This window comes from Erpetoichthys calabaricus, chromosome 14, assembly GCF_900747795.2.
Source record: "Erpetoichthys calabaricus chromosome 14, fErpCal1.3, whole genome shotgun sequence".
Classification (NCBI taxonomy): domain Eukaryota; kingdom Metazoa; phylum Chordata; class Cladistia; order Polypteriformes; family Polypteridae; genus Erpetoichthys; species Erpetoichthys calabaricus.
Window position 1 is genome coordinate 82,784,987 of NC_041407.2, and position 25,044 is coordinate 82,810,030.

Genomic DNA, 25,044 nt, shown 5'->3' on the forward strand with positions numbered 1-25,044 from the left:
CCAGTTCACTTCCCAGATCTGATGGCCTATGCGATCCTGACCACATCCCTTAATCTACCTGGGCTTCCATCCCAGCCGCAAGGTGGGAAACAGCCAGATATGGGCCAATTCCATCAGATGAATAAGGGCATACAGACATTTTTGACACTGAATGGATGAAATGCAGATTGCATTGTAACTGTATAGATGGATTAGTGTATGATTGAATAGGTGGATGAGATGTTTTAGAAAAGATTAGCTGAATGAATAGATTAAGAAACAGTAGGAAAGAAAGTAGGTATATAGACTACACACTCATGTTAAAATAGACACTCATTCGTTCATTGTTTTTCTGTACCTGCTCCTACCAATACAGGGTTATGAGGGGAGCAACCAAGGCATGAGCCAACCCTGCATGAGGTGCCACACTCATTTAAAGTCACAAGTCCACTCAGCATGCAGCTCTTTTGGGTGTGACCACAAACTGCTCTAATTTAGGAAATTCACATGAACAGAGGACAGCAGTATAGTGTCACAAACACAGCGCCCTGGATGCCGGTGAGGAGTCTGCACATTTCCCAGTGTCTACATCTGTGTGCACTGGTTTTCCACCCACATGTCAAAAACAGAAACATCAGATTAGTTAGATAAACCAGCCAAATATAAGTGTGCCACCCTGCCCAGGGCTGGTTCTTGCCTTGTGCTCCATGTAATGAGACTAGTCACCAGCTCTCCAGAACCCTGACCCTGATAAGCAAGCTAGAAAATGTACAAAAGTCCATAATGATGCAATGTTTAGAACATCTGTTTTAACTTAGACGCCCTTAGACAGCAATGTTTAAACAAAACGTTCTCGTAATTAAAACAAGGCAGTTGGATTTAAAGCCAACCTACAATAAATACTCTGTGCAAAATTCTTGTTTAGATCATTAAATGTTAATAAATTAAACCAAGATGGGCCCATTCAGAAGAAACAAATCAACGAAAAGGTTGCAGTTTGATGATATTTGAATGGATTGCTTACAGATGAAGCAGTTGCAAACTGAAGGAGGATGGTTATGGGTCGTATTTTGTACCACCTTCTAGCGGGCACTGTGGTGCAATAATAGATCAAGCAGGCACCCCTAAAGTAAACTTTATTATATGGAGAGTCAGATGACCAATGTACACAGATGGTCAGTATAACATAGAGACAGTCACATATACACTAGATGAAAAAGTGCCAAACGCTGAGACTCGGAATGTTATGCCGCCAAATGAGTGACAAACTAGTCAACATGACCGTATCATGGGTGTGCCACAGACCAATAAACTTAGGGCACAGTGAGATTAATGATTGCTGATACATGCTCTATGTGATGTGCCCAGCACAGAAGCTGTGGCCATCACCACGTCAAGGTTTGTGACTGCATTGACAACAACCCACAAGCTGGCCTCTTATCACCCTTCTGGGTTGTGCACTCTATCATGGCATGTCAAAGGCTCAAACTTGCCTCAACCGACTAGCTGGAGAAAGGTGCCTGTGTAAGCTAGTGACCTTAGAAGCGTAGTCTTTATTCAGTAAGTAAGCAACTGTTTCCTCCTACTGTTATGGGTAACGTTTAAAATAAATGTCCTGAAGTCACTCTGCAAAAGGTTTGAGATATAGATATAGTGAAAGAATAGACAAAAAGTCAGGAAAAGACTTGGGGCACCAGCCAGTGGTCCCTGTGTATTGTAGAACAAAATCACAAAGCTTGATTGTAAATTGGCAAATAAACCATCTTCTCTGACGTGAGTCCATGTAATAACTGACACCATGATGGCAGGTGTGGAGTTTAAATGACTTCTTGACCAGAAGTGGTGAGAGTAAAGGTTGGAATTGGAGATGACATTACGGATCCTCAACATTCTGAGCTTCTGCTATGTAGATTAAAAAAATTAAGATTTAAATAATATCGTCCCCTCTCGGCTCAGGATGGGAATATCAACATTAGTCTGGATTGAGCAGGTTACAAAAGCACATGGGTCATGGGACAAAAGATGGGAAGAGTTCTCGAGAAAAGTTGGGGGGACCAACTGGACCACCCTCTTTAATGCAAACAAAAGAACTGAAATAAGTGCTTTGTGGTTTAAGAACAGAAAAGTGGTGTGCAAACTGTCTGGTTACCCTGCTAGGCTTGTCTGTTTCTAAAGGCTCTATCGAGCTGGTTGAGATTGCAGAAGTCCAACATGCAGGAGATCTCCTTGCATTAGATGCCATTCCTTCCGTGAATGTCAGTACTTATAGTTCTTGACCGGAAAAGGCATGGCTTCAAAAAGGGTCATGCAGAGGGCTTAATTCCCTGCACTACAGAGGGAAAAAGAGACAATAAAGTTAACAGCACCAACCCCTCTTGCCCAGAGGCAGTATTGCAGGTGTCAGAAGAGTCCAGTGGGTGATCCTTGAACGCCCATGAGTGTCACATAACATGACATATATACAGTACATTGTTTTTTTTAATATTTATTTAATATTATTTTTCATAAAATTATCAATTTGTTTTTCACTTAGGTATTGTTGCCTGATTAAAAGCTATTTTCTAATTGTCTTGATTTCCATTATTACATCAACAAAAGCTAAAATTTCAATAATGGTGTGGAGATTTAAAATCCTCTGCAGACTGTAATGAGTTTGTAGCTGAAGCTGAAAAGCATAATTATGAAAAGTGTCCCTTAATCAGTGTCCCTCACATTGTTACCAACTGTGTGAAATAATATACAGCAAAGGCACAAAGGAGAGAGAAATCTATATGAGTGCAGTAGGTGGTCACCTCAAAGACTGTCACATCCCCTGTCTACATGGCCTACATGGGGGATCTTCATGCTGTGATGCTGTGTGTGTGTTGGACTGTAGGGGGCCCTCTTAAGAGGCCCCTAAACTCATAAAGAAACCAAGGAATAAGGGTTTAGTCTAACAAGAGTTAGGATTACATGATACTGTACATTACAGCCAGGGTTTATTCTCTGGCTGGTATTCATTTTCAATTTTTCTAATGATTTTGTTAACCTTTGAATCCTTATTTTTCATGTTTCTGTGTTATTCCCTTTGGTTTTGTTTAATATTTATTATTTATGTCCTGTCTCTTTAAAGGACTGTCCACTCTTTGCTCTTTATGGGTGAATCCCCAGGAGGGAGCTTTAAAAGTCTGCCAGAGAGAAGATCCAGGAGTGGTCCATTGAAGTTCTACTGAGTGCATATGAGTGCAAGTATTGGATTTTCTTGTTTATTGGATTTATTTCTTTTTTCTGTTCTTGAGTTTTAATTATTGCATTGCATATTGGGACTTGTTTGCTCTGGGTTACCTTTTCAGGCAAATCCTGTTTGCCTTTTCTGCCATTTAATCCCATTTTTGTTGTTTTTTGTTATTTCTTTTTTTAATTTTATTTGAAGACAATAACATTCCATACGATCAAGTCTAACTTATATAACAAAGAAGATAACATTCATACAATCAAGTCAAACTTCACAAAACAGAATGTACCCCCCCCCCCCCCCACCCGAAAGAAAGACAGGAGAGCCAACAGCAAATCTTTAAAAACAACAAAGAAGGGAGAATGTCCTTTTTCCTGATATAAATGCTTATTCTAAAATGTTATTAATTACATCCTACCATATTTTTAAAAAGTTTTGGACAGATCCTCTAAACGAGAATTTGATTTTTTCCAATGTCAAATTGTACAGAACATCAGTTAACCACTGACTTATAACAGGTGGGCTGGGATTTTTCCAGTTAAGCAAGATAATTATGCGTGCTGGTAGTGTGATAAAGGCAATTACAGTTTGTTTGTCCTTCTCCACTTTAAACCCATCTGGGAGTCCACCAAACACACCTGTTAACGGGATGGAGTGATTGTGACACCAAGGCTATCTGATAGGCATTCAAAGATTTTTGTCCAGAAAGATGTTAATTTAGTGCACTTCCAAAACCTATGGCCCAATGAGGCTGAAACTCGATTTCATCATTCATAGGTTGAATCTTGGATTGGATACACTTTGGACAATTTTAAACAAGATAAATGTGCTAAAAGATTTAAAGTTGAATGATTGAATGCTTTGCACGTGTATTCTATGCATGGCTGCCTTCAACTCCTTTTCTGAAATATTAAGTGAAAGATCCTTTCCCCATCATACCCTGGAATCTTTGAAGGGGAGAGAGTTTAAAATGTTTTTATATATTATTGACATGCTGTCTGAGTCTTCACGACTGATCAGTATTGCCTCTGGAATCGAAAAGGGAGGGAAATGAGCAAAATTGGGCAGGTTCCTTTTAGTAAAGTTTCTGATTTGAAAGTCATGGGAAAATGATGCTGATGGGAATTACATTTGAAGCGTAATTGTCCATAAGATGCAAAGACATTATCTATGTATAATTTTTAAGTGTTTTGGACATTTTCCAGGCATTAAATACTATGTAGGTGTAAGACGGTGTAAAATAATTTTGTTATTTCTGAATAAATATGTGCATTAATGATTATATTTGTGGTTTTGACCGTTCCTTTCTGCAGAATGGCATTTATGTATATTTTTTAGACTATTTAAGAAATATTCTGAACTATGAAAGTCAGGGCCCATTTTAGCCAGCCTGTAGGTTTGGGTGTCAGATTGCCTGTGGTCAGCATTGCTTGGGGGGGCTATACTCTCTTCACTATAAAAGTGCATTCAGTTCAGTTCATAACAATATAAAGAGAATAAACACGCAGTAAAAACACAAAGTGAACAAACAAATAGATCTGATGTCTTTATACCCATCTATAGATAGATAGATAGATAGATATGGGTCTTGTTTGCTTTTCTGATTGTTGACATGACTGATCCTGGTATTCTGTCTAATACACCTCTTACTTTCTCTTTGGTCTGGCCACTCTTCCTTCCACAAATCAAACCTTTGCCCACTCTGCCTCCTCTTTGCACTTTCTACACATTTTATTGTGTTGGAGATTGAATTTTAAATGGATATTAAGTTAAATGTGCCATTTCCTTACATGAATCTACTGTACACTCAATAACCTATAATGGCAAAGTGAAAACATGTTTTCAGAGAAGTCTGAAAATTTATTTAAAACCAAAAACTGAAATCTCACCCTCAAATAAGTATTCAGACTCTCAATTCAGTACTTTGCAGAAAACCCTTTGACAGCAATTACATCTTTGAGTCTTCTTCGTCAAGGATTTACAAGCTTTACAGTGCCTGGTCTACATCAGACATAGTGTTTGGAGTTCTGCCCCCAACTTTTGACCCCAACTTGGAGTACCACAGCAAAGGGCCTGAATATTTATATGAAAGTGTGAGTTCAGTTATCAATTTTCAAGAGATTTAAAAAACCTTTCTTAAAACAAATTTTCACTTTGTCATTATGGGTTATTAAATGTAGATTGATGTGCAAAAATGGCACATTTATCCAAGTAAAATTATATTTAGAACACAATACAGTGTGTAGAAAGTCAATAGTTTCTGAATCCACTAATTATATATAATTAGGAGTGACCTTGGAAGACATTAAAGCTCAAGTACCATCAGCCTGGCAGTCTGAACAGATGATTAAGGTGTGTACATCACATAACACCATAAGGTTTCCCTTAATGAAGCTGCTTTGCTTTCCTGCTCCTCCCTACTTCTGTTCTCTTAGCTGCCTAGACCCCCACCCCGTCCCATTCCATCCTTTTTCCCCTTCCTCTGCAGCTGGAGTTACTGAAGAGGAAGTGGCCACACTGGAAAACAGGATGTGATGCATCAGAGGCCATGTGACCTGACCATTGGATTTGTTCTAGCCAGTCGCTCCCAGTCCTTCCTTTTAATGGGTGGGGTTGGAGCTCATAAGTGTGTGTCATCTTAAACTGTCTACCTGACAGAATGACAGAATGGACTATACTTTCTAGATTTTTACTCTAAATCAATAATGAGTACCTGTCATATGTTTCTTTTTTGTTTCTGTGAATAAAACTGCATATGATCCATGTTGTTAGAACTTCATTTCAGGTAACAGAGGTTCCCTTTATGCATTCCAGGCTCTAAGCTGCTGGTTTAATCAAGGGACGAGGATATGTTTGACACAAGGCCTCCAGAGAAAGAAGGGACATTTGTCATTCATTTCCCTGAAATCCCATTAAGTATTTGTACCACAGCCCTGTAGTAGAGATGAGCCACTTGACGGAGGGCATAGAACAACACTGCAAGAGAGCACAGGTGAGAGGGATCCACCAGGGCAAGTTAAAGCAGAGCAGCGTGGCTGAGATCAGGGGTTTTATTGCATGTCTTCTGTAGTGTCCTTTAAAAGTTTTCTTCACCTACTCTAATACTGCTACTTCTGCTTTGCAGTAACTGCTGCTAAAGAATTTTTGGGGAAGCCTGAGACACAACACGCCCCATCAACAAAACCACAGCATCACTTTCTGTCTTCTGGCAGTGAATTGCAGAAAGAGAGAAGTAAGTGAAACAACTTACGGTCATTTGTCATTAAAATAAAAAAAGTTCTTCTCTAATTTTTAAATTTCAGCTGACATGGTGCTTGATTTATAACATGTGAGTATAGATGTTTCTCAAATTACTTAACTTATTATACTGAGGACAAAATAAAAATTGTGGGTTTTATATTCTGTACTTGGCTGTTTTAAAAGACTTGATTGGAAGTTGGACGATAGATAGATAGATAGATAGATAGATAGATAGATAGATAGATAGATAGATAGATAGATAGATAGATAGATAGATAGATAGATAGATAGACAGACAGACAATTGTTGGCTGGAAAGTGTTTCTTTCCTCTTTACTTTTATATATATATATATATATATATACTCCTAGCCAAACTGGTTTTGCAGCGATTTGAAAGCATGGCACTAATTCTTTTTTAGCATTGTTTAAAGGGGTAAGCACCGAATATAATACAAAGCAAACCAAAAAGAATGAAAGACATTACCTGTTCCATCTTTTTCATCAACCAGCCACCCCAAGATTTTTATCAAACAATGCTTACACAGGAGACACCCCAGACCTCGGCAAAAAATTGGCACCAACCTGGCACACTCTTCCTTATTGCCATTTATCTGAAACCACAGCGCATATCCTCTATATATAAAAATATAGAGTTTTTGGTTGACCTCATTCATCAAGTGCTAATCTGACAGTCCTATAAACTGTGTAAAAAGTTACACCATTTTGCATACATGCTGACTACAGCCTCTGATTTCTTTCTTTTTATTTAGCCAGACTCATTTTCTAGTCAGCATTATTTTTCGTAACAAAAGGAAATTAACACATTTTGCAGCCCATATTACTCAGTCAAGTGAAACTTATCAGTCCACATTCACCACTTAATTCCAAAACAAAAATGAGTCAGGCCCCCAGTTTCTTACTTTCAACAACAACTGCTCAGTAGCTGGCCCTGTGTATCATACAGACAGCAAACCAAATGAACAACTTCTTTAACAGGTTTGACCACCCTAACCCACTCTCACTCTCACCTCGGAGTACTGCACCCTCCACACATCCTTCTGCTGATACCAGCATAGGAGAGACATCCCCACCCATAATTACAACAGCGCAAGTGAGCAGAGAGCAGAGGAGACTTCGTGCCAGCAAAGCAGCGGGTCCAGATGGAGTATCGCCACGACTGCTGAAGGTCTGTGCATCGGAGCTGGGGGTCCTCTACAGCGCATCTTCAACCTGAGCCTGGAACAGGGGAGAGTCCCGAAGCTTTGGAAAACATCTTGCATCACCCCAGTCCCAAAGGTATCACGTCCTAGTGAGCTGAATGACTTTCGGCCTGTTGCTCTGACATCACATGTGATGAAGACCATGGAGAGGCTGCTGCTTCACCACCTTAGGCCACAGGTTCAACACGCCCTTGACCCTCTGCAGTTTGCATATCAGGAGAAGGTGGGAGCGGAGGATGCCATCATCTATATGCTACACCGAGCCCTCTCTCACTTGGACAGAGGCAGTGGTGCTGTAAGAATTATGTTTCTAGACTTCTCTAGCGCCTTCAACACAATCCAACCTCTGCTCCTTAGGAACAAGCTGACAGAGATGGGATTAGATTCATACCTAGTGGCATGGATCGTGGACTATCTTAAAGACAGACCTCAGTATGTGCATCTTGGGAACTGTACATCTGACATTGTGGTCAGCAACACAGGAGCGCCACAAGGGACTGTACTTTCTCCGGTCCTGTTCAGCCTATATACATCGGACTTCCAATACAACTCGGAGTCCTGCCATGTGCAAAAGTTCGCTGATGACACTGCTATCGTGGGCTGCATCAGGAATGGGCTGGAGGATGAGTATAGGGACCTAATCAATGACTTTGTTAAATGGTGCGACTCAAACCACCTACAACTGAACACCAGCAAAACCAAGGAGCTGGTGGTGGATTTTAGGAGGCCTAGACCCCTCATAGACCCCGTGATCATCAAAGGTGACTGTGTGCAGATGGTGCAGACCTATAAATATCTGGGAGTGCAGCTGGATGATAAATTAGACTGGACTGCCAATACTGATGTGCTGTGCAAGAAAGGACAGAGCCGACTATACTTCCTTAGAAGGCTGGCGTCCTTCAACATCTGCAATAAGATGCTGCAGATGTTCTATCAGACAGTTGTGGCAAGCGCCCTCTTCTACGCAGTGGTGTGCTGGGGAGGCAGCATTAAGAGGAAAGACGCCTCACGCCTGGACAAACTGGTGAGGAAGGCAGGCTCTATTGTTGGCATGGAGCTGGACAGTTTAACATCTGTGGCAGAGCGAAGGGCACTCAGCAGGCTCCTATCAATTATGGAGAATCCACTGCATCCACTGAACAGGATCATCTCCAGACAAAAGAGCAGCTTCAGCGACAGACTGCTGTCACTGTCCTGCTCCACAGACAGATTGAGGAGATTGTTCCGCCCCCAAACTATGCGACTCTTCAATTCCACCCGGGGGGGTAAACGTTAACATTTAACATTATACAAAGTTATTGTCTGTTTTTCACCTGCATTATTATCTTTCTTTAATTTAATATTATTTATTGTATCAGTATGCTGCTGCTGGAGAATGTGAATTTCCCATTGGGATTAATAAAGTATCTATCTATCTATCTATCTATCTATCTATCTATCTATCTATCTATCTATCTATCTATCTATCTATCTATCTATCTATCTATCTATCTATCTATCTATCTATCTATCTATCTATCTATATCTATCTAAATATTTACTATACAATCTATGACACTTTTTTCACAACTAGTATCATTACAATCCAAGCATACTTATAATAAAACATTAAAAGAAAAATGAAAAGTAAACATTTTAAAGGTAAGCGGGGATGCAGCAAGTGGTACATGTTGAATGGCAAAAAGGCCCTTGTCACAAGTTTACCCGTATAACCGTTGATATGGGGCAAGGAACAGAGACATGACTGTTGAACACTGGAGTTTCCAGCATTGTATGTCAGCTGCATGAATGTGAGAAAGATGTTTTTGACAGAGTTTTCTACATTCTGTGTGGGGTGTGCTCTAAGCAGCATTCAGCTTTGTTTATATGTCATCAATGAAGGATTTATTATCTGCTGGAATCCACCTTAGTTATTCATTTTTAATCACTGTGTCAAGGTTCCTCATAGTCTTAATTTACATGTCAGCTATTTCCTCATACTTTATATCTTTCTGTCAGTTCTAGATCTGTTTAATACTTCCTCTAATGCTCTTAGATGCCGAAAATGTGTCCATTATTCCAGGTATGGCATTACCAATACATTTTACAACTTGAGCGTGACCTCTGCAGTCTTGTGCTCCCCACATCATCACAGTGCCCCACATCTTATTCATGTGTTTCATCATGTCTCTACACTGTCTGATTATAGACAGTAAAGGTTACTGTACTTCCTATAATTAATGAAGTAAAGCACTAGAATTATAGAATATCATATAGCAACTCTGTCTTGTATGTCACCTGCCCCTTAAAACAGAGAAGCATTCTGTCTCTGACTTCAACTGCAAGTTAGTTTACTATTTCATATTTAGCTTGAGAGTTTTGTATACAGTATTTTCCACTTTTACATCTCAGATCCAATACGAGCTACTGAAATGGCCACAGCGACACAAGTGTGTACTGACAGTTTAAGCTCAAATGTGCCACCTGTACAAACAGCGGTGCAGCAGTCTGGTCAAACGTTTATCGCATGTCACATACATTACTGTCATAAAATACTTAGTAAACAAAAATGTCTCTTCAGTGAAGTAAATTAAACATTTAAAATGTTCCAGCTATCAAAATAATTAACCCAACCCAGAATTCACCCAAATGTTACACCATACATACATTTTGTAACTCATTTAAAAAATAAAAGAGTGCTTAAAAACTGCAGTGGGCTGGCGCCCTGCCCGGGGTTTGTTCCTGTCTTGTGCCCTGTGTTGGCTGGGAGTGGCTCCAGCAGACCCCTGTGACCGTGTGTTAGGATATAGCGGGTTGGATAATGGATGGATGGATGAAGAGTGCTTAAAAAAGCAATATTTTCTGCCATTTAAATATTGTACTTGCCTACTTTTTTGTAATTTTAAAGTTGAAAGATGAAAGTGAGATTCATTTATATTGTACTTTATATTACAATGTGTGATATTTGACTCGGAATTATGATGTAACTATGAGCCATACTGTTGTGTCTCCAAAAACAAATGCAATATTTTTTCCATTTGTCTGACTCCCCCAGACTAAATATGAAACACCACGCATGCTTTGGGATTATCCATCCATCCATTTTCCAACCCGCTGAATCCAAACACAGGGTCACGGGGGTCTGCTGGAGCCAATCCCAGCCAACACAGGGCACAAGGCAGGAAACAATCCCGGGCAGGGTGCCAACCCACCGCAGCTTTGGGATTATTTCTATTTATTTTTCTGTCAATTAAATTAATTTTTATTCTTTTTTTTTTTTCTCGTCTAGATAATTGTTATCAACATCATTGCCATTTTGTGACTAAAGTCATGTTGTTTATCGCTGTAAAGTTTGTGTGGTGACTTTATTTTTCAATTTAGTGTTTGTAACAGTAAGTCATAGTTGGTATTCTGCACAATTTAAATGACATTCCGACAGAATACAGATGCGTGTGTATCAGTGCACTCACATTCAGTCCTGGAGGGCTGTGATGGCTGCAGGTTTTTGTTTCCAACTGAGTTTTGTAACTAGAAGCCAATTATTGCTGCTGAAACAATTATGGCTCAAGCGGTATTTAGTGCTTCATTTTAGTTACTTCTCTTTTTAAGATTACCAACCATTAATTGTTTTTGCTGTTTTTTCAAGCAGCTACCAAAAAACAATGAAAGCAAATAATAAAGTAGCCAGCCATTTGCCATCTAACTGGCTCTCATTTACTCCTGTGTGTGCTCATCCTGAATAGTGTTGATCTGTGATATTCAACAAAGCGTTTTTCAATCAGTGAATATGCGTTATTCTCTAGTGACTTTATTCCTCAAATATTTTGCTGAAAATTCACCTAGGACTAGCATAACATCACAGAACTGTATGCAGGCCTGTTGTAAGATTATTGCCATCAAGACCAGATCAGGAGACCATCTGATTTCTGTTCCTCGTGTGTTAAAAAAAACAACAATATTTTCATTTGAGTGTTCAGTTTTTCTCAAACACTGGGTCGGGTCGCGGGTTGCCATTGTTGGTTCACTGTGGATCGTGATGAGTTGCCAAAATAATCTACAGCCCTACGCAGTATGTTTCCCTGCTTCTAAGTGAGCTCATTTCATGAAGGGAGGCTCCTCATTCTGCCCATCCACTTGAGCTCGTTTCAATAAGGGCGTGGCCCGCATTAACTGCTAGTGGGTCATCAATGAATTTAAAAAGGCAAAACTTGGTGTCAGTTCAGAAACACTGCATTAGATGAGCATAATGAGAAAATTATTAGTACTGTCACTAGATAAATTGACGCACTTGTAGCACAGCGCTGCATTGTTAATTTGCATGCATAATTAGCTATGTGCTCAGGTACATCTCAAAACTAGCCTTAAAGAGTGCCTCCGCCCCCCTCCTATTGTATCAGAATGAAACCTCATTAAATAATTATAATGAAAGATTTATTACTATTTACAAGACATTTCTGTCTTTTTTCTATATCCTTGATGGAAGTAAAAAGTGCAAAGCATATGCACAGATACATGGGAAACTTCAAACAATGGAATGAGCCAGTCCCATGCTGGTGCTTTGTGGCATGGCCAATGTGTGCCTGAAGATTGGATCTCTGTGACAGCAATGATCTATTTTTTGTATTGCTAGTTTGTTGTATTTTATCTGTGATATTCATTTCCTCTGTGTCCTTTGATGTTTGAAGTATGGTAGTGCTGCATCACACTTCAGATCACATTTTTGGCCGCATTAATCATCCCAGCATAGTTGTTAGATGCTTCCCTAGACCTCAGGGGTACTTAAAAGACCATTTCACCATTATAACCCACTCAGTTCCTCATTCCTCATTGACTTCAATGCAGTTTGCAGAGTTTGATAAAATTCAGGAACATTTCCCGTGATTCCACCAACCTCAGATTCCACAGGGATCATTCATTACTAATCCTGAAGTGTCTGTTTTAAGGAAATGGAAGGGGAAAAAGAGAAGGACTGAGAATTACTAATCTGCTCCAGGACACAAATCATTTGGATGATATCCTTGGAAAGGAAAAATCTACACCATAACAATGACCTGAATTGACATAATGAAAACACTTTCTTCTTCGTCTTCTGGGGTCTTTCCTACTCTTATGTGGGGTTGCTTTATTAGACCAGCGTCCTCCACTCTTGTGTTTTGTTTACTTCCTTGCCTGATACTCCTTTCTCCCTTCACAGAGTCCATCCAGATTCTCTTTGGTCATCCTCTCCTCCTCTGCTCCAATACCTCCATATCCATGTTTCTTCACCCCATGCTGTTTACCTCTCTTCTCATTACACATAATGACAACACTAATAAGCTATAAAACAAAGGATTAGCTTCTAATTAAGTGATTGGTTTGGAAGAGAAACCTGCAGCCACTGAGGCCTTCCAAGACCAAACTTCTGGCCCCCAGCATGAATGAACTGCTCATTTTAATAAGTAATACATCAGGAGGCACTGCTGGTCCTGTAAGTTTTTTCATTAACTATTACTGCTGACTAATAACTAGTTGTGTTTGCTGCTAAATCTACTGCCATTTCAAGCCCTCAGAAGGCTAATGTGTTGTTCAGGCAGTGTGTGGTCACTGGTTAACCTGCACCTGTCCAACAGAGATTAAACTGTACCCAGCTGGCATTCAGCTTCAGGCAAAACTGCATTCATTGTAATTCAAGAATTTTGCTTCTGCACACCAAATTAGGGATAAGCATGAAGGAGGCCGAATGCTCCCTGCTGTTATTCCTTAACTTTTTATTGGTTGTTTTACTAAACATGTGCTTTTTCATGTTCTCAGTAGGCCATGGCTCTATTTTGTCTAAAATATCTGTGTTTCATTAACCACTAATGTTGACACTAAAAGTCTACATTCTCCAGCTTCAAACCGCCTGATACTTATCTGATTATATCTCATACTTTGTGCTGATCACAGCATATCCCTCTGACGTCAAAAGTTCTTGAGACACTGAAGGACTACAACCTACTTAGCTGCCCTGCTCAATAAGCAACAGATAACTGAAATAACAAAAATCGTGGTGCATATCACAACAAAGACCATACCCCTGTCAACCACATTCGAGAGTCATGGCCTCAGGAGAGGTGTTGAGCGTTTTTTGTTACATTACCAAAAAAAAAAAATAGGTGCTGTGCTATCTTGACTCAAAAAACACACGCACCCAGTCCTGGGTTGCCTTAAAAAGAATTCAAATGGCCATTGGGTAAGGGCATGCCAGTGGTCTGGCACCAGTTTTTAGTGGCCTATGCAGCTGAATGTATCTAATAAGAAGGAAAAGCTTTCACCAAAAAGATTACAAACAACAATACAACCAATATGCAAAGAAACCCTGAACTGGATCAATCCCATTAGTTAATGGATTGATGTGCATAACATTCTCCAAAACTGAAAAACAGGAGTGAGTCTGTATTTACTAAAGCAGACCAGATGAACTCAATTTATTATTTTAATGTTTGAACTTTAAACCTGATTTTATTTTGTCAAGTAAAAACGAAACACATCTTAGTTAGTTAAAGTTATTTGATCGCCTTCCGATTAAATATTCAAATGCCATTTAACAGCTTAGATAAAGATGGTGGAGGAGACTGGATGTTAAGGGTCGTAACACACCTGATCCAAGATCAGCCGACTAGCTGTTGAGTTGGTTCAGATGTGTCTGAGTCGTGGGTACTTAAAACTGTGCAGGGCTGAGGGCCTCAAGGACTGAAACTGAGTTTGCATCTATACTACTATGTTTTTATTTAAAAACTCAGACAATAGTCTCTGTTTTTGCCTTTTGTCCACACTACCCTGCTGTCCCCCCAACACCCCCCCCCCCCAAAATGGTGATTTTTGAAAATGCTCCGAGGCACCCACTACTTCTAAAACAACATCTTGCCCTTAAAATGTGGATGGAGGAAAATATAGACAGTTGAAAACACAGACTCTAATCTCATTATGAGTTTTTTGTGCTTATTATGTTACTCTTCTGTGATTGGATCCTGCACATTACAATGTCTCATTCCCTGATTGGTCACCCTTCACCATATTCCAACATAGTGGACAAAAAAGGAGTTGCCTTCCATGTCGTTTGTTGTGTTGCTCACCAGCATGCATCTAAATTGCATTTTGTACAGTATGAATGCTGCATACACATCCATCCATTATCCAACCCACTATATCCTAACACAGGGTCACGGGGGGTCTGCTGGAGCCAATCCCAGCCAACACAGAGCATAAGGCAGGAACAAATCCCTGGGCAGGGCGCCAGCCCAGCGCAGGGCACACACACCCACACACCAAGCACACACTTGGGACAATTTAGGATCGCCAATGCACCTAACCTGCATGTCTTTGGACTGAGGGAGGACACCGGAGCACCAAGAGGAAATCCACGCAGACACGGGGAAAACATGCAAACTCCACACAGGGAGGACGTGGGAAGCAAACCCAGGTCTCCTTACTGTAAGGCAGCAGCGCTACCACTGTGCCACCGTGCATACTGTACCTACATGCACATGCAAAAGGCAAATAATTTACCTGTCACTATAGTTTTGTAATAAATCCCATGGCTGCCAGTGTTACTTGCCCTTAAAGGATTTTTCTGTAAATGCATGCATGCTTAGTGTAGGTGAATAGTTATGTCACGTTCATTTTTGGATATTTTAATGTTGACGGAATTAATGCTATGAAAACACTAGTGTGGATGGAGATCATTTTAGTTTAAAAACTGCATTTCTAAATGAAAGCACAGTAATGTGGAAGTAGCCTGTGAAACACTGGTCTATGTGATAGAAGCGACATATTTTCTCATACAGCACTGAATATTCACATGTGGACATCTGGAATAAAGCCTTTGAGTTACAAACAGTTTCTAGTTTTTAATAAGAAATGGGTAACATTTTTACTAATAAAAACTTTTGTAACTGAACAGAAAGAAAATAATGAGGGTAAGATGAATATAGTCGGAATACAGAAGTCAAGCAAAACCTTCTATTGACTAACTAAAAAGATTACAATATGCAAGCTTTCGAGGCAACTCAGACCCCTTCTTCAGGCGAGAAGTAATCAAACCTGTTCACAAACTGCCTGAAGAAGGGGCCTGAGTTGCCTCGAAAGCTTGCATATTGTAATCTTTTTAGTTAATTAATAGAAGGTGTCCTTTTGCTTGACTTCTCATTGCATCCACAATGGCTACCACAGTACAACACCCTACCACTATAGTCAGAATACATAATACATACATAATACAGAATACATAACTATATGTACTACAGCATAATGCTAAAATAACCTAACTAATTTATGTTGGAGTAACTTTATCAAAAAGTATAATTTTCTTGAATAAATTACACTGAACTAACTTAATATTTATGTTTTAAAATTGCAGATGTTCAGGGCACTACCAAAGCAAATCATTTATGTGGGACCAGTGCCCACTCAGATGAGTAAATCAAATGGACATTTTCTGCTTAACTCAATTCAGGGACAAAGGACCTGATTCTAGTTGCAAGGCAAGAAAAAAATCCCTGGATGGGACGCTGGTCCATCACATATGGAATCACTGATTGACTAACCAGTATGTCTAGCAGATGTAGGAGGAAGCCCCATATAGACACAAGGAGAGCATTCAAACTACACATAGACAACAACCCAGTGTGGGCTTCGAGCCTGTGATGTAGAATCCATAAGACAGCAGCACTAACCACTAGAAAAAGTGTGTTAAATAGATTTTCTGTTGCATTAAGGAACATTTTAATATTGAAAAAGCACTTTACTAAGCATTTTTACTGTTGTGCTCTAACCTATGAAAAAGCTGATTTCATATTTCTTTATACTTTTGCAGGTAGCATCCTGCTGCTACGTAATTTGTACTGGGAAAGGTAAGGTGTTCTCTAATGAAAGAACATTAAGTTGGCTGTTGAGTGAGTTAGACATTTTTAAAAATTGTTAACTATAGTCACACTAACAGAATTTGACTAGAGGTTGAGGCAAGGAACTAATAGAACTGAATTATACTTTACTAAATCTGGCAAATCCAAAGAAGGCTTTTTACAAGGGACAGGAAATCGTTCAGTGCTCCATTCTCATCTGGTTAGCTCTGAGCTAAGTTGTCCATCTCATGTCTCATTCAGGTGTTTTCTTTTAACTGTGTTAGTCTCCTCTTCATTAAAATGATAAGGATGCGAGTGGTACTGTCATTTATGAGGCTGCCTCTAAACTCCAGGGTTTAATTCTAAACCTAGTTGCTGACTATTTGAACTTTTCACATTCTCTGATTGTCCACAGGGTTTTTTCCAGGCACTCTACTTTTGTCCAACACCCCAAACATATGTAGGTTACTCTCAATAGTTAGAACTTACATAACTACACAGGTATTTGTTTCCTTGAACTTATCATTTGTAAGTTGCTTTGGATATTAGTGTTTGCTATTTTTAAATTTAAATCAGAACCCCTGGAATCAAAATTTATATGAACTTGGGAGCATTTGAAATCTACATCATACAATTAATTGCCGTGACAGGGTAGTACTATATACAAAATGACAGAAGCTATATGCTGAATATCAGCAAAGCAAGTAGAATATTAGGTTGACATAAAAAATAGTAGAAAACACAGATAACAATCAAAGAGGTAACAGCAAAGACAACTTTGGGGAAAAAATGATGCATCGATCCATTTTCAAATCCAATTTTATTAAAGTCATGGTAGTAGGCAGCATCAGCCCAGGGACCAATATGGCATGGGGTGCACATAACAATAAAATTAATGCATTTAGAAAGGTTCATTTGAAACTAAAGAATGATTTGGTTACATGCAGACCCACCTTCTTGAATTGAAATCATACGTCTGGCTGCCGTCTGTGTGTTTTCTGCACGTTCTCCCCTGATCTATGCTGGTTTTCTTTATAGTACTTTGGTTTTCCTTCTGTGTCTCCAAAGGCATTCAGGTCAGGCTAACTTTTGGGTGTTTGTGTGTGGGAAATGAGCTTTCGATTTTACCAGTCCAGGGCTAGTTACTCTCTTGAAACAGACACTACCAGGATGGACTCCAACAACTCAGTCCCAAAGTAGATTAAGTGGATTTGAGAAATGTATTTTATGTTATGTTATGTTACTTGCTCCAGAGTGTAACTCAGGGATCAGTTCTTGACCCTTTGCTTTTTATCATTTATATGTGTCCTCTCTGTGCCATTATGAGATGGCACGGTCTACGGTTTCACTGTTATGCTGATGATATACAGATTTACCTACACGCAGGGCTTACGCAAATATTACCTCCTCCTGTATTAGTTGCCTGTTTGGCTGACATCAAACACTGGCTGTCTGAAAACTTTCTCAGACTAAATAGTGAAAAAACGAAGGCTTTAATTATTGCATCTCCAGGCCATTTAAAGAAAGTAGACAATTTCTCAGTAAACATCCCTGGCTATATTACATCCTTGTCTGCACAGGTTAAAAATCTTGGTGGCTCCGTTGATCCTCATATTAATAACATTACCAAGGTTGCCTTTTTCCACCTTAAGCAAATTTCAAGGCTACGTCCATTGTTCCCTGAGCAATGCAACTGAGATGCTTATTCATGTTTTTGTCACCTCGCAAATTGACTATTGCAATACATTGCTGTTTGGTATCCCTGCTTCTAGTCTAAATAAATTACAATATGCACAGAATTCAGCAGCTACAGTGGTTACCCACTTAAAACCCTGGGAACATATCACACTTCCACTTCTCAAATTACATTGGCTACCTGTTCCCTTCTGTATTCAATATAAACTTCTCCTTTTAGTTTTTAAGGCTCTTCATGGTCTAGCCCCACCTTACTTCTCTTCTTTAATCTGTCCATATACTCCATCACATTCACTTCATTCTTCTGACTTCTTGCTATTAACCATTCCATTATGTAGACTGCGCACTATGGGCAACAAGGCTTTTAGTGTATGGAATGCCCTGCCTTTGGAGCTCCGTGCATATACCTCATTTTTTGTTTTTAAATCTAGACTTAAAGCCTGTCTTTTTAATATTTCCTTTTGTTATTCTTAACTTTGTTTGTGCATTGAATTGTTTGATTTTATGGGTATTGTTGTACAGTGGCCCTGGGAACCAGAAAGGCTCTTTTAAATAAAATTTATTATTATTATGATTATTACTATTATTGTCCATCCAACCATCCATTATCCAACCTGCTATATCCTAACACAGGGTCACGGGGGTCTGCTGGAGCCAATCCCAGCCAACACAGGGCGCAAGGTAGGAACAAACCCCAGGTAGGGCACCAGCCCACCGCAGGGCACACACACACACATTGTGGATTGTGGGAGGAAACCGGAGTACCCAGAGAAAACCCACGCAGACACGGGGAGAACATGCAAACTCCATGCAGGGAGGACCCGGGAAGAGAACCCAGGTCTTCTTACTGCGAGGCAGCAACGCTACTACTGTGCCACCATGCCGCCCCTATTATTATTATTATTATTTTATGTTATGTTTTCCATAGCCATTATCAGGATTGTGACAGAGGGGCTTCAGTTTAGATTTAAATGCAGAGACTGAAAGGGCTTCACAAACAGATATATGGAAAGAATTCCACATGTTTTATATCACAAAGCTGAATGACTATTAGCAAAAAGGTAGGGAGGAAGACCAAGAACATTAGCAAATATCTCTTTAAGTAACATGGGGAAATCTATCTATCTATCTATCTATCTATCTATCTATCTATCTATCTATCTATCTATCTATCTATCTATCTATCTATCTATCTATCTATCTATCTATCTATCTATCTACTGTATGTCTTTTATATAGTGCCTTTTCTCTCTGTCAATCTTTTATGTAGTATTTTTCCATTTAAATCTGTATTCTTATTCCATATAGTGCCCTTGTATATCTAACTTTCTAACTAATATAATGCCTCTCATATCTCTCTGTCTATTTAATATAACACACTTATTTGTATTGTATTAGCTAGTGTCATACTTGATTGACTTTTAAACAGAACATCTCTGGCCTATTCAGTTAACCAGAACTTAGCAAGCTGTGTGTATTTTTTTTTTTGTTTTTTTTGTTTTTTAAGAACAAAAGCACAAAATGACTGATATAAATATATTCAGTAAAATTAAACTGCTCTGTTTAAAACAGCACAAAATAAAAGTTACTGTTTTATATGCAAACTGTGGGTTGAACAGTTCCAAAACGTGAAAGTTTAATTGAGGGCAAAACCATTTATCTGGCAGCATTTTTGAAATTGTAAATATGAGTCATACAAAGTCAAATCCAAACAAAAATCTAAGAACAGTCAAGTGGTTTTATTAAAGCATATAGATAAAGTGAAAGCAAATTTAATGTGCCGGCTAGCACCAGACCTGCAGGTGTCGTGACATTTGTCTAGAATGATAAAGGTAGCTGATTATATCTTCTTTGTTATTAACTGCCTTAGCAATGGAATGCTGTGTATAGTTAATTCTGTTCTTTAATTAGCTGTACATCTTACTGAGCAGTCTTTTCTCTGACGTGCCTGATAATTCTCAGCCTGAAGATCTTTCCTCTACATGAGGAAATGAGATGGGCGCATTCTGTCCTGGAGGTGCACACAGTTTTCCATTGTCACAGACTCTTTAGGTGTGACAAATCAAAGCTTTAAATGGACCCTTTGCATTTTCAACTTTACTGCTTAACCATTTGTGCACTCAGAATACCGATCACTGTCTGGGTTACCTTTTAAAGTGTTTTAGGTTTGATCTATCATGTTTTCTAGAACTTACATGCAGCTTATTCCTGTTAAAGCTAATCATATATTTCTAAATATAAAAGAGGATACTGAAAATGTTCAGACGTAAATGGGCAGTCATGGCCATCATCATTATAATTGACCACTCACTCCTCTTTTAATAGGTCACCCATAAACAAAGGAGCCGAACTGGCATTGTTATCTTCCAGGGCTTAAACTCCAGTTCTTTACAGACGACTGGTTTTTCACAAGTTGTCTAGTCTCTTTTTATTGTGCTGTCTCTAGAGCACAACAGAGTTGGCAACCACAAGTTCTGGCGTCTGATTAGATTTAGTTCACAAAGTCTTAAACCATTAACTTACAACAGATTAACTTGTCTGACCAGAAAGGGAAATATAGTGAATTTAGATAGGATTCAGACCCCTTCACTTTCTGCACACTTTATTATGTTGTAGATTTCATTTGAAATGAATATTTTTCCCTTTCAATCTTTTACTTAATAATCAATAATGACAAAGTGAGCACATTTTTTTCAGAAAAGTTTGCAAATGTATTAAAAATCAAAAATTGAAATCTCTGATTCATATAAGTAAAGACACTCATAATTCAGTACTTTGTAGAAGCTCCTTTGGTAGCAATTGCAGCTTTTAGTCTTCTTTTGTAAGTCTCTACAAGCTTTGTACACCCGGACTTGGGCAGTTTTCCCATGTTTCCTTGCAGACCTCCTCAAGCTGCTTTTGACTGGAAAAGAAAAATCCTCAAACTGCCATCTTAAGGTGTTCTATGGGCTTTAAGTCTGGGCTTTGTCTGGGCCACTCAAGGACCTCAGAGACTTCAGGTCATTGTTGTGCTGAAAGTTGAACCTTCACCCCAGTCTGATGTCATGTGCACTCTGGAGCAGATTTTCTTCAAAGACCTCCCTGTATGTATCTGCATGCTTTTTTCAGTCTCCAAGTCCCTGGCACTGAGAAGTATCCCAATAACATAATGCTACAACTGCCACGCTTCAACGTAGCAATGGTATCAGGCAGGTGATGAGCAGTGCCTGGTCTTGGCCAGTCCTAAATGCTTGGAGTTCTGCCTAAAGAATTCAATTTTTGTCACATCAGACCAGAGAATCTTTTCCCTCAAACTCTCAAAATCCTTTAAACTGTCACATGTCTTTTACTGAAGAGTGACTTCTATCTAGCTACTCAACTATAAACACCTGATTGATAGAGCACTGATGAGATCCAACAGGTTCTGCCATCTCAGCAGCGGACTTCAATGGACTGTTAAAGTGACCATTGAGTTCTTGGTCACCTCCCTGGGCAAAGGCCCTTCTTGCTCGGTTATTCAGTATGGCTACGTCTAGTCGTTCCAGACTACTTTCATTTCAAAATTATTATGGCTATTGTTCTCCTGCAAACATTCAAAATGTCAAAAATGGTTTTACACCCTTGCCCTTTTCAACACCACAACACAGTTTGATTGTGTAGGTCTAGAGAGAGTTCCTTGGATTCCGTGACTTGGTTTTTGTCCTGACATACAGAGTGAATTGGGAGTTTGCATGTTCTCCCCGTGTCTGCATGGGTTTACTCTGGGTGCTCCAGTTTCCTCCCACAGTCCAAAGACATGCAGGTTAGGTGGACTGGCAATTCTAAATTGGCCCTGGTGTGTGCTTGGTGTGTGGGTGTGTGTGTGTGTCCTGTGGTGGGTTGGCGCCCTGCCCAGGATTGGTTTCTGCCTTGTGCCCTGTGTTGGCTGGGATTGGCTCCAGCAGACCCCCATGACCCTGTGTTCGGATTGAGCGGGTTGGAAAATGGATGGATGGATACAGAGTGAATTGTGGGACCTTCTATACACAGGTACATGTGTGCCTTTCTAAATGATGTCCAATCTTTTCAGTTCTAAACACATGTTAAGGATAAATACAACAAACAGGACGCACCTGACCACAATTTGGAGTGCCATATCAAAGGTCTGGATACTCAATATGACTGAGAGATTTCAGTTTTTAATTTTTAATACATTTGTAAACCTTTCTGGGAACACATTTACACTTTGTCATTTCGGGTTACTAAGTGTAGATTGGTGTGTAAAAATGGCAAATTTATCCATTTAAAATTAAATCTACACCATAACAAAGTGTGCAGAAAGTGAAGGGGGTCTCAATACTTTCTGAATCCACTATATCAAATACCAAATATATAATAAGAAAGTTGCAGGAAAGCAGTAGTATGCCATTTCAGCTGGGGGTGCTTTCTCAATGGAGCTCTTTTGAAGGCACAGTGAGGGATCACAGCTACCACAGCCTGCTCCCAGTTGTTGTCTGTGTGGTGTTTGGATCTTCTGGTTGTGTCCAATTTGGTATTCCACCCACACCCCTGTATGATTAGGTTAACTAATGATTCCAAATTGGCCAGAGGGTGAGTGGGGGTGAATGGGCCCAAAGATTCCTTGCAACCATGCAGCACCGCTGGTATAGGCAGTGCGATTGGCTCCCCCGATTCTGAAATCGATTTAATGGGCTGAGAAAGTGTAAACGTTATGTTTACGTAAAATAATGCTGACAGGTGAGCTCCAGCTACTGCCTCTTATCAACCGCTGAAGCGTGCACCCGCAGCGCTTTGTTGCCGTGCACGAGCATAGCGATGTCAGGAATGCCAACATCTGGAGTGAAGCTCCATCAGTGAGGCTCTGAGCATCACCCGTACATTTGGCCACATGGGAAAACTGGTCTTTTTTCTGACCCAGTTGTTTTGCTATTAATTTAATCATTTAAACCTTCGTCTCTGATCTCACAGTCGCTTTCGTCGTTATTAAATACGGCTTTTGGTCGCTCAGAATAATAAACATTTCGTGTTTCTTTATTTCTGTGCCTTTTAGCGTGTAACGTCCGGCCAGATATAACATGTGCAGAGTAAACTTAACCAGACTAAAACTGTGAACTCCTTTCCACGAAGCACACGTATACATTAGTTTGATAATGCTGCGTTATCGTGTTTAGTTATTTAACTACTAATATGATTCATCCCATGACAATGATATTCTAGGAATGTGCATTTTCGCACGAATATTACAGGCCGTGCTCATAGTTTGACAAGTGGGTGTGTATCGATGCCGTGCTCTTTTAGCTGTAAGAGACGCGTTCAGTCAAATGGTGACAGTAATGTACAAATATTCCAAGTTATATACTATCGCCTCCAGGGCTCGTATCATTTCTGAATGGTGCCATCGGCGGCACCGCTGTTTTGTTGGGCTCAGGAGGTGAATGTACTCGTTTCTTAGGTTAGGGGGATCACCGCTGCCTGCCAGTCACTTCACTGAGGTGGCGACTGGGTCACAATCTGCGATTCTCCCTTGGCGATCTGTCTCCACGCGAGTAGTTCCCAGACTTGCTGTGCGTGATACTGAACAGCGGAAATTCACAGTCCAAAAAGAATTCTCGCTGAGAGTGACCATCTGTCCATCAGTCTCAATTTAAGCAGAAATAAAGGCATAGCGCCATTTTCCCCTCCGCTGTAATCGTCGCGTAACGTAACGTCTTACGGTGGTCTATGTTTTCCTATCAACCCCCCCCCCCCCCCCCCCACCACCACCCTGTGGATAACTCCGCAGGTTTCCAGCAACACGAAGCACATCTGCAGACCAACGCTCGCTTCCCGTTCACAAGTGATACGCTGCCATCGTCATTCATTTCACTTTAGCCTCCGTGCTTACAAGTGTTGGATATATTGTGATTAACAAAGGATTCCGAACGTGCGTGCCAACCCAATACAAATACATCCCATGTCTCTGTCCAATCCCGAGCAAATGGGAAGTCGTGATTATTATGAAAGGTGAGTGAAAATCACGCACTGTGCGTGTGCAGGCGTACATGGAATGTGTTCTTTATCCGGTGTCCATCACGTATAGGCATTTGAGCGCTTATTTTGTGCACAGAAACACGAAGGCAGGGCCCCGATCCCCGAGTGATTTCGATTTCTTTATCACAGTGGGAAGCGCATCACAACTCCCTCCATCTCTTCCCAAAGCGATGCTCAAGTATTTTCCTTTACAACAAGGAGGAGACTACGACCTCGGCGGGAGCTATTTAAGCCATTCAATTTAAAAATAGATATAAAAAAACTGTATCCCTACCTTTATCTCCGCCTTCAGAAATTGTTCGGCATGCACATCTGTCCGCCTGTCTGGTCGCAGCTGTCCGGCTGTCAGCTTGAGGTTATAGTGTTCGGACGTGCTGTCGCCGGCCAGCCTCCGCGCGTACACCGAGCCGATCTTCTCTGTAGATGGCAGCAGTTTGGTAAAAAGCCTCCTCGCCTCGCCTCGCCTCGCCTCGCCTCGCTCTTTCCCTTCCCCTCTCGCTTCGTCTTTACGACTCATTTCCACACCCCCCCCCCAGTACAGCGGTGTTTAACTGAGCTCGTCATCCAACAGATGTAGTGTCAGATCAGCAACTCAAGAACACCTCCTCCACTTTCTTCATAGTCTACTGTAAGCTTTAGGAGCATCAATATGTCATTTGTGCATCTACATTAGAAAGACCTTTTCCCTGTAGCAGTTTGGCTAAACGTGATTTATTTTGATTGGTTTCAGTAAAAAAAAGTATCAGTCTTAGTTAAAAATCATTATGATGAGATCAGGAAGCTTTGCTTAAGTCTAAAATTCACAGCAACATCATTCTTGTGTTGGAAGAGGAGGCCTTTCTAGGC

General features: G+C 40.1%; 1 protein-coding gene across 3 annotated transcripts in view; it reads right to left on the bottom strand.

Annotated features, from left to right (window-relative positions):
* The window catches only part of yrk (Yes-related kinase), a 143,780-nt gene extending 119,128 nt beyond the window's left edge, over positions 1-24,652 (bottom strand). For all 3 annotated transcript variants that reach the window (XM_051919015.1, XM_028819305.2, XM_051919013.1), the window contains exon 1: positions 24,473-24,652. The gene's annotated coding sequence lies outside the window, so the exon portion shown is untranslated. The remainder of the gene's footprint in view (positions 1-24,472) is intronic.
* Between the last annotated feature and the right edge of the window lie 392 nt (positions 24,653-25,044).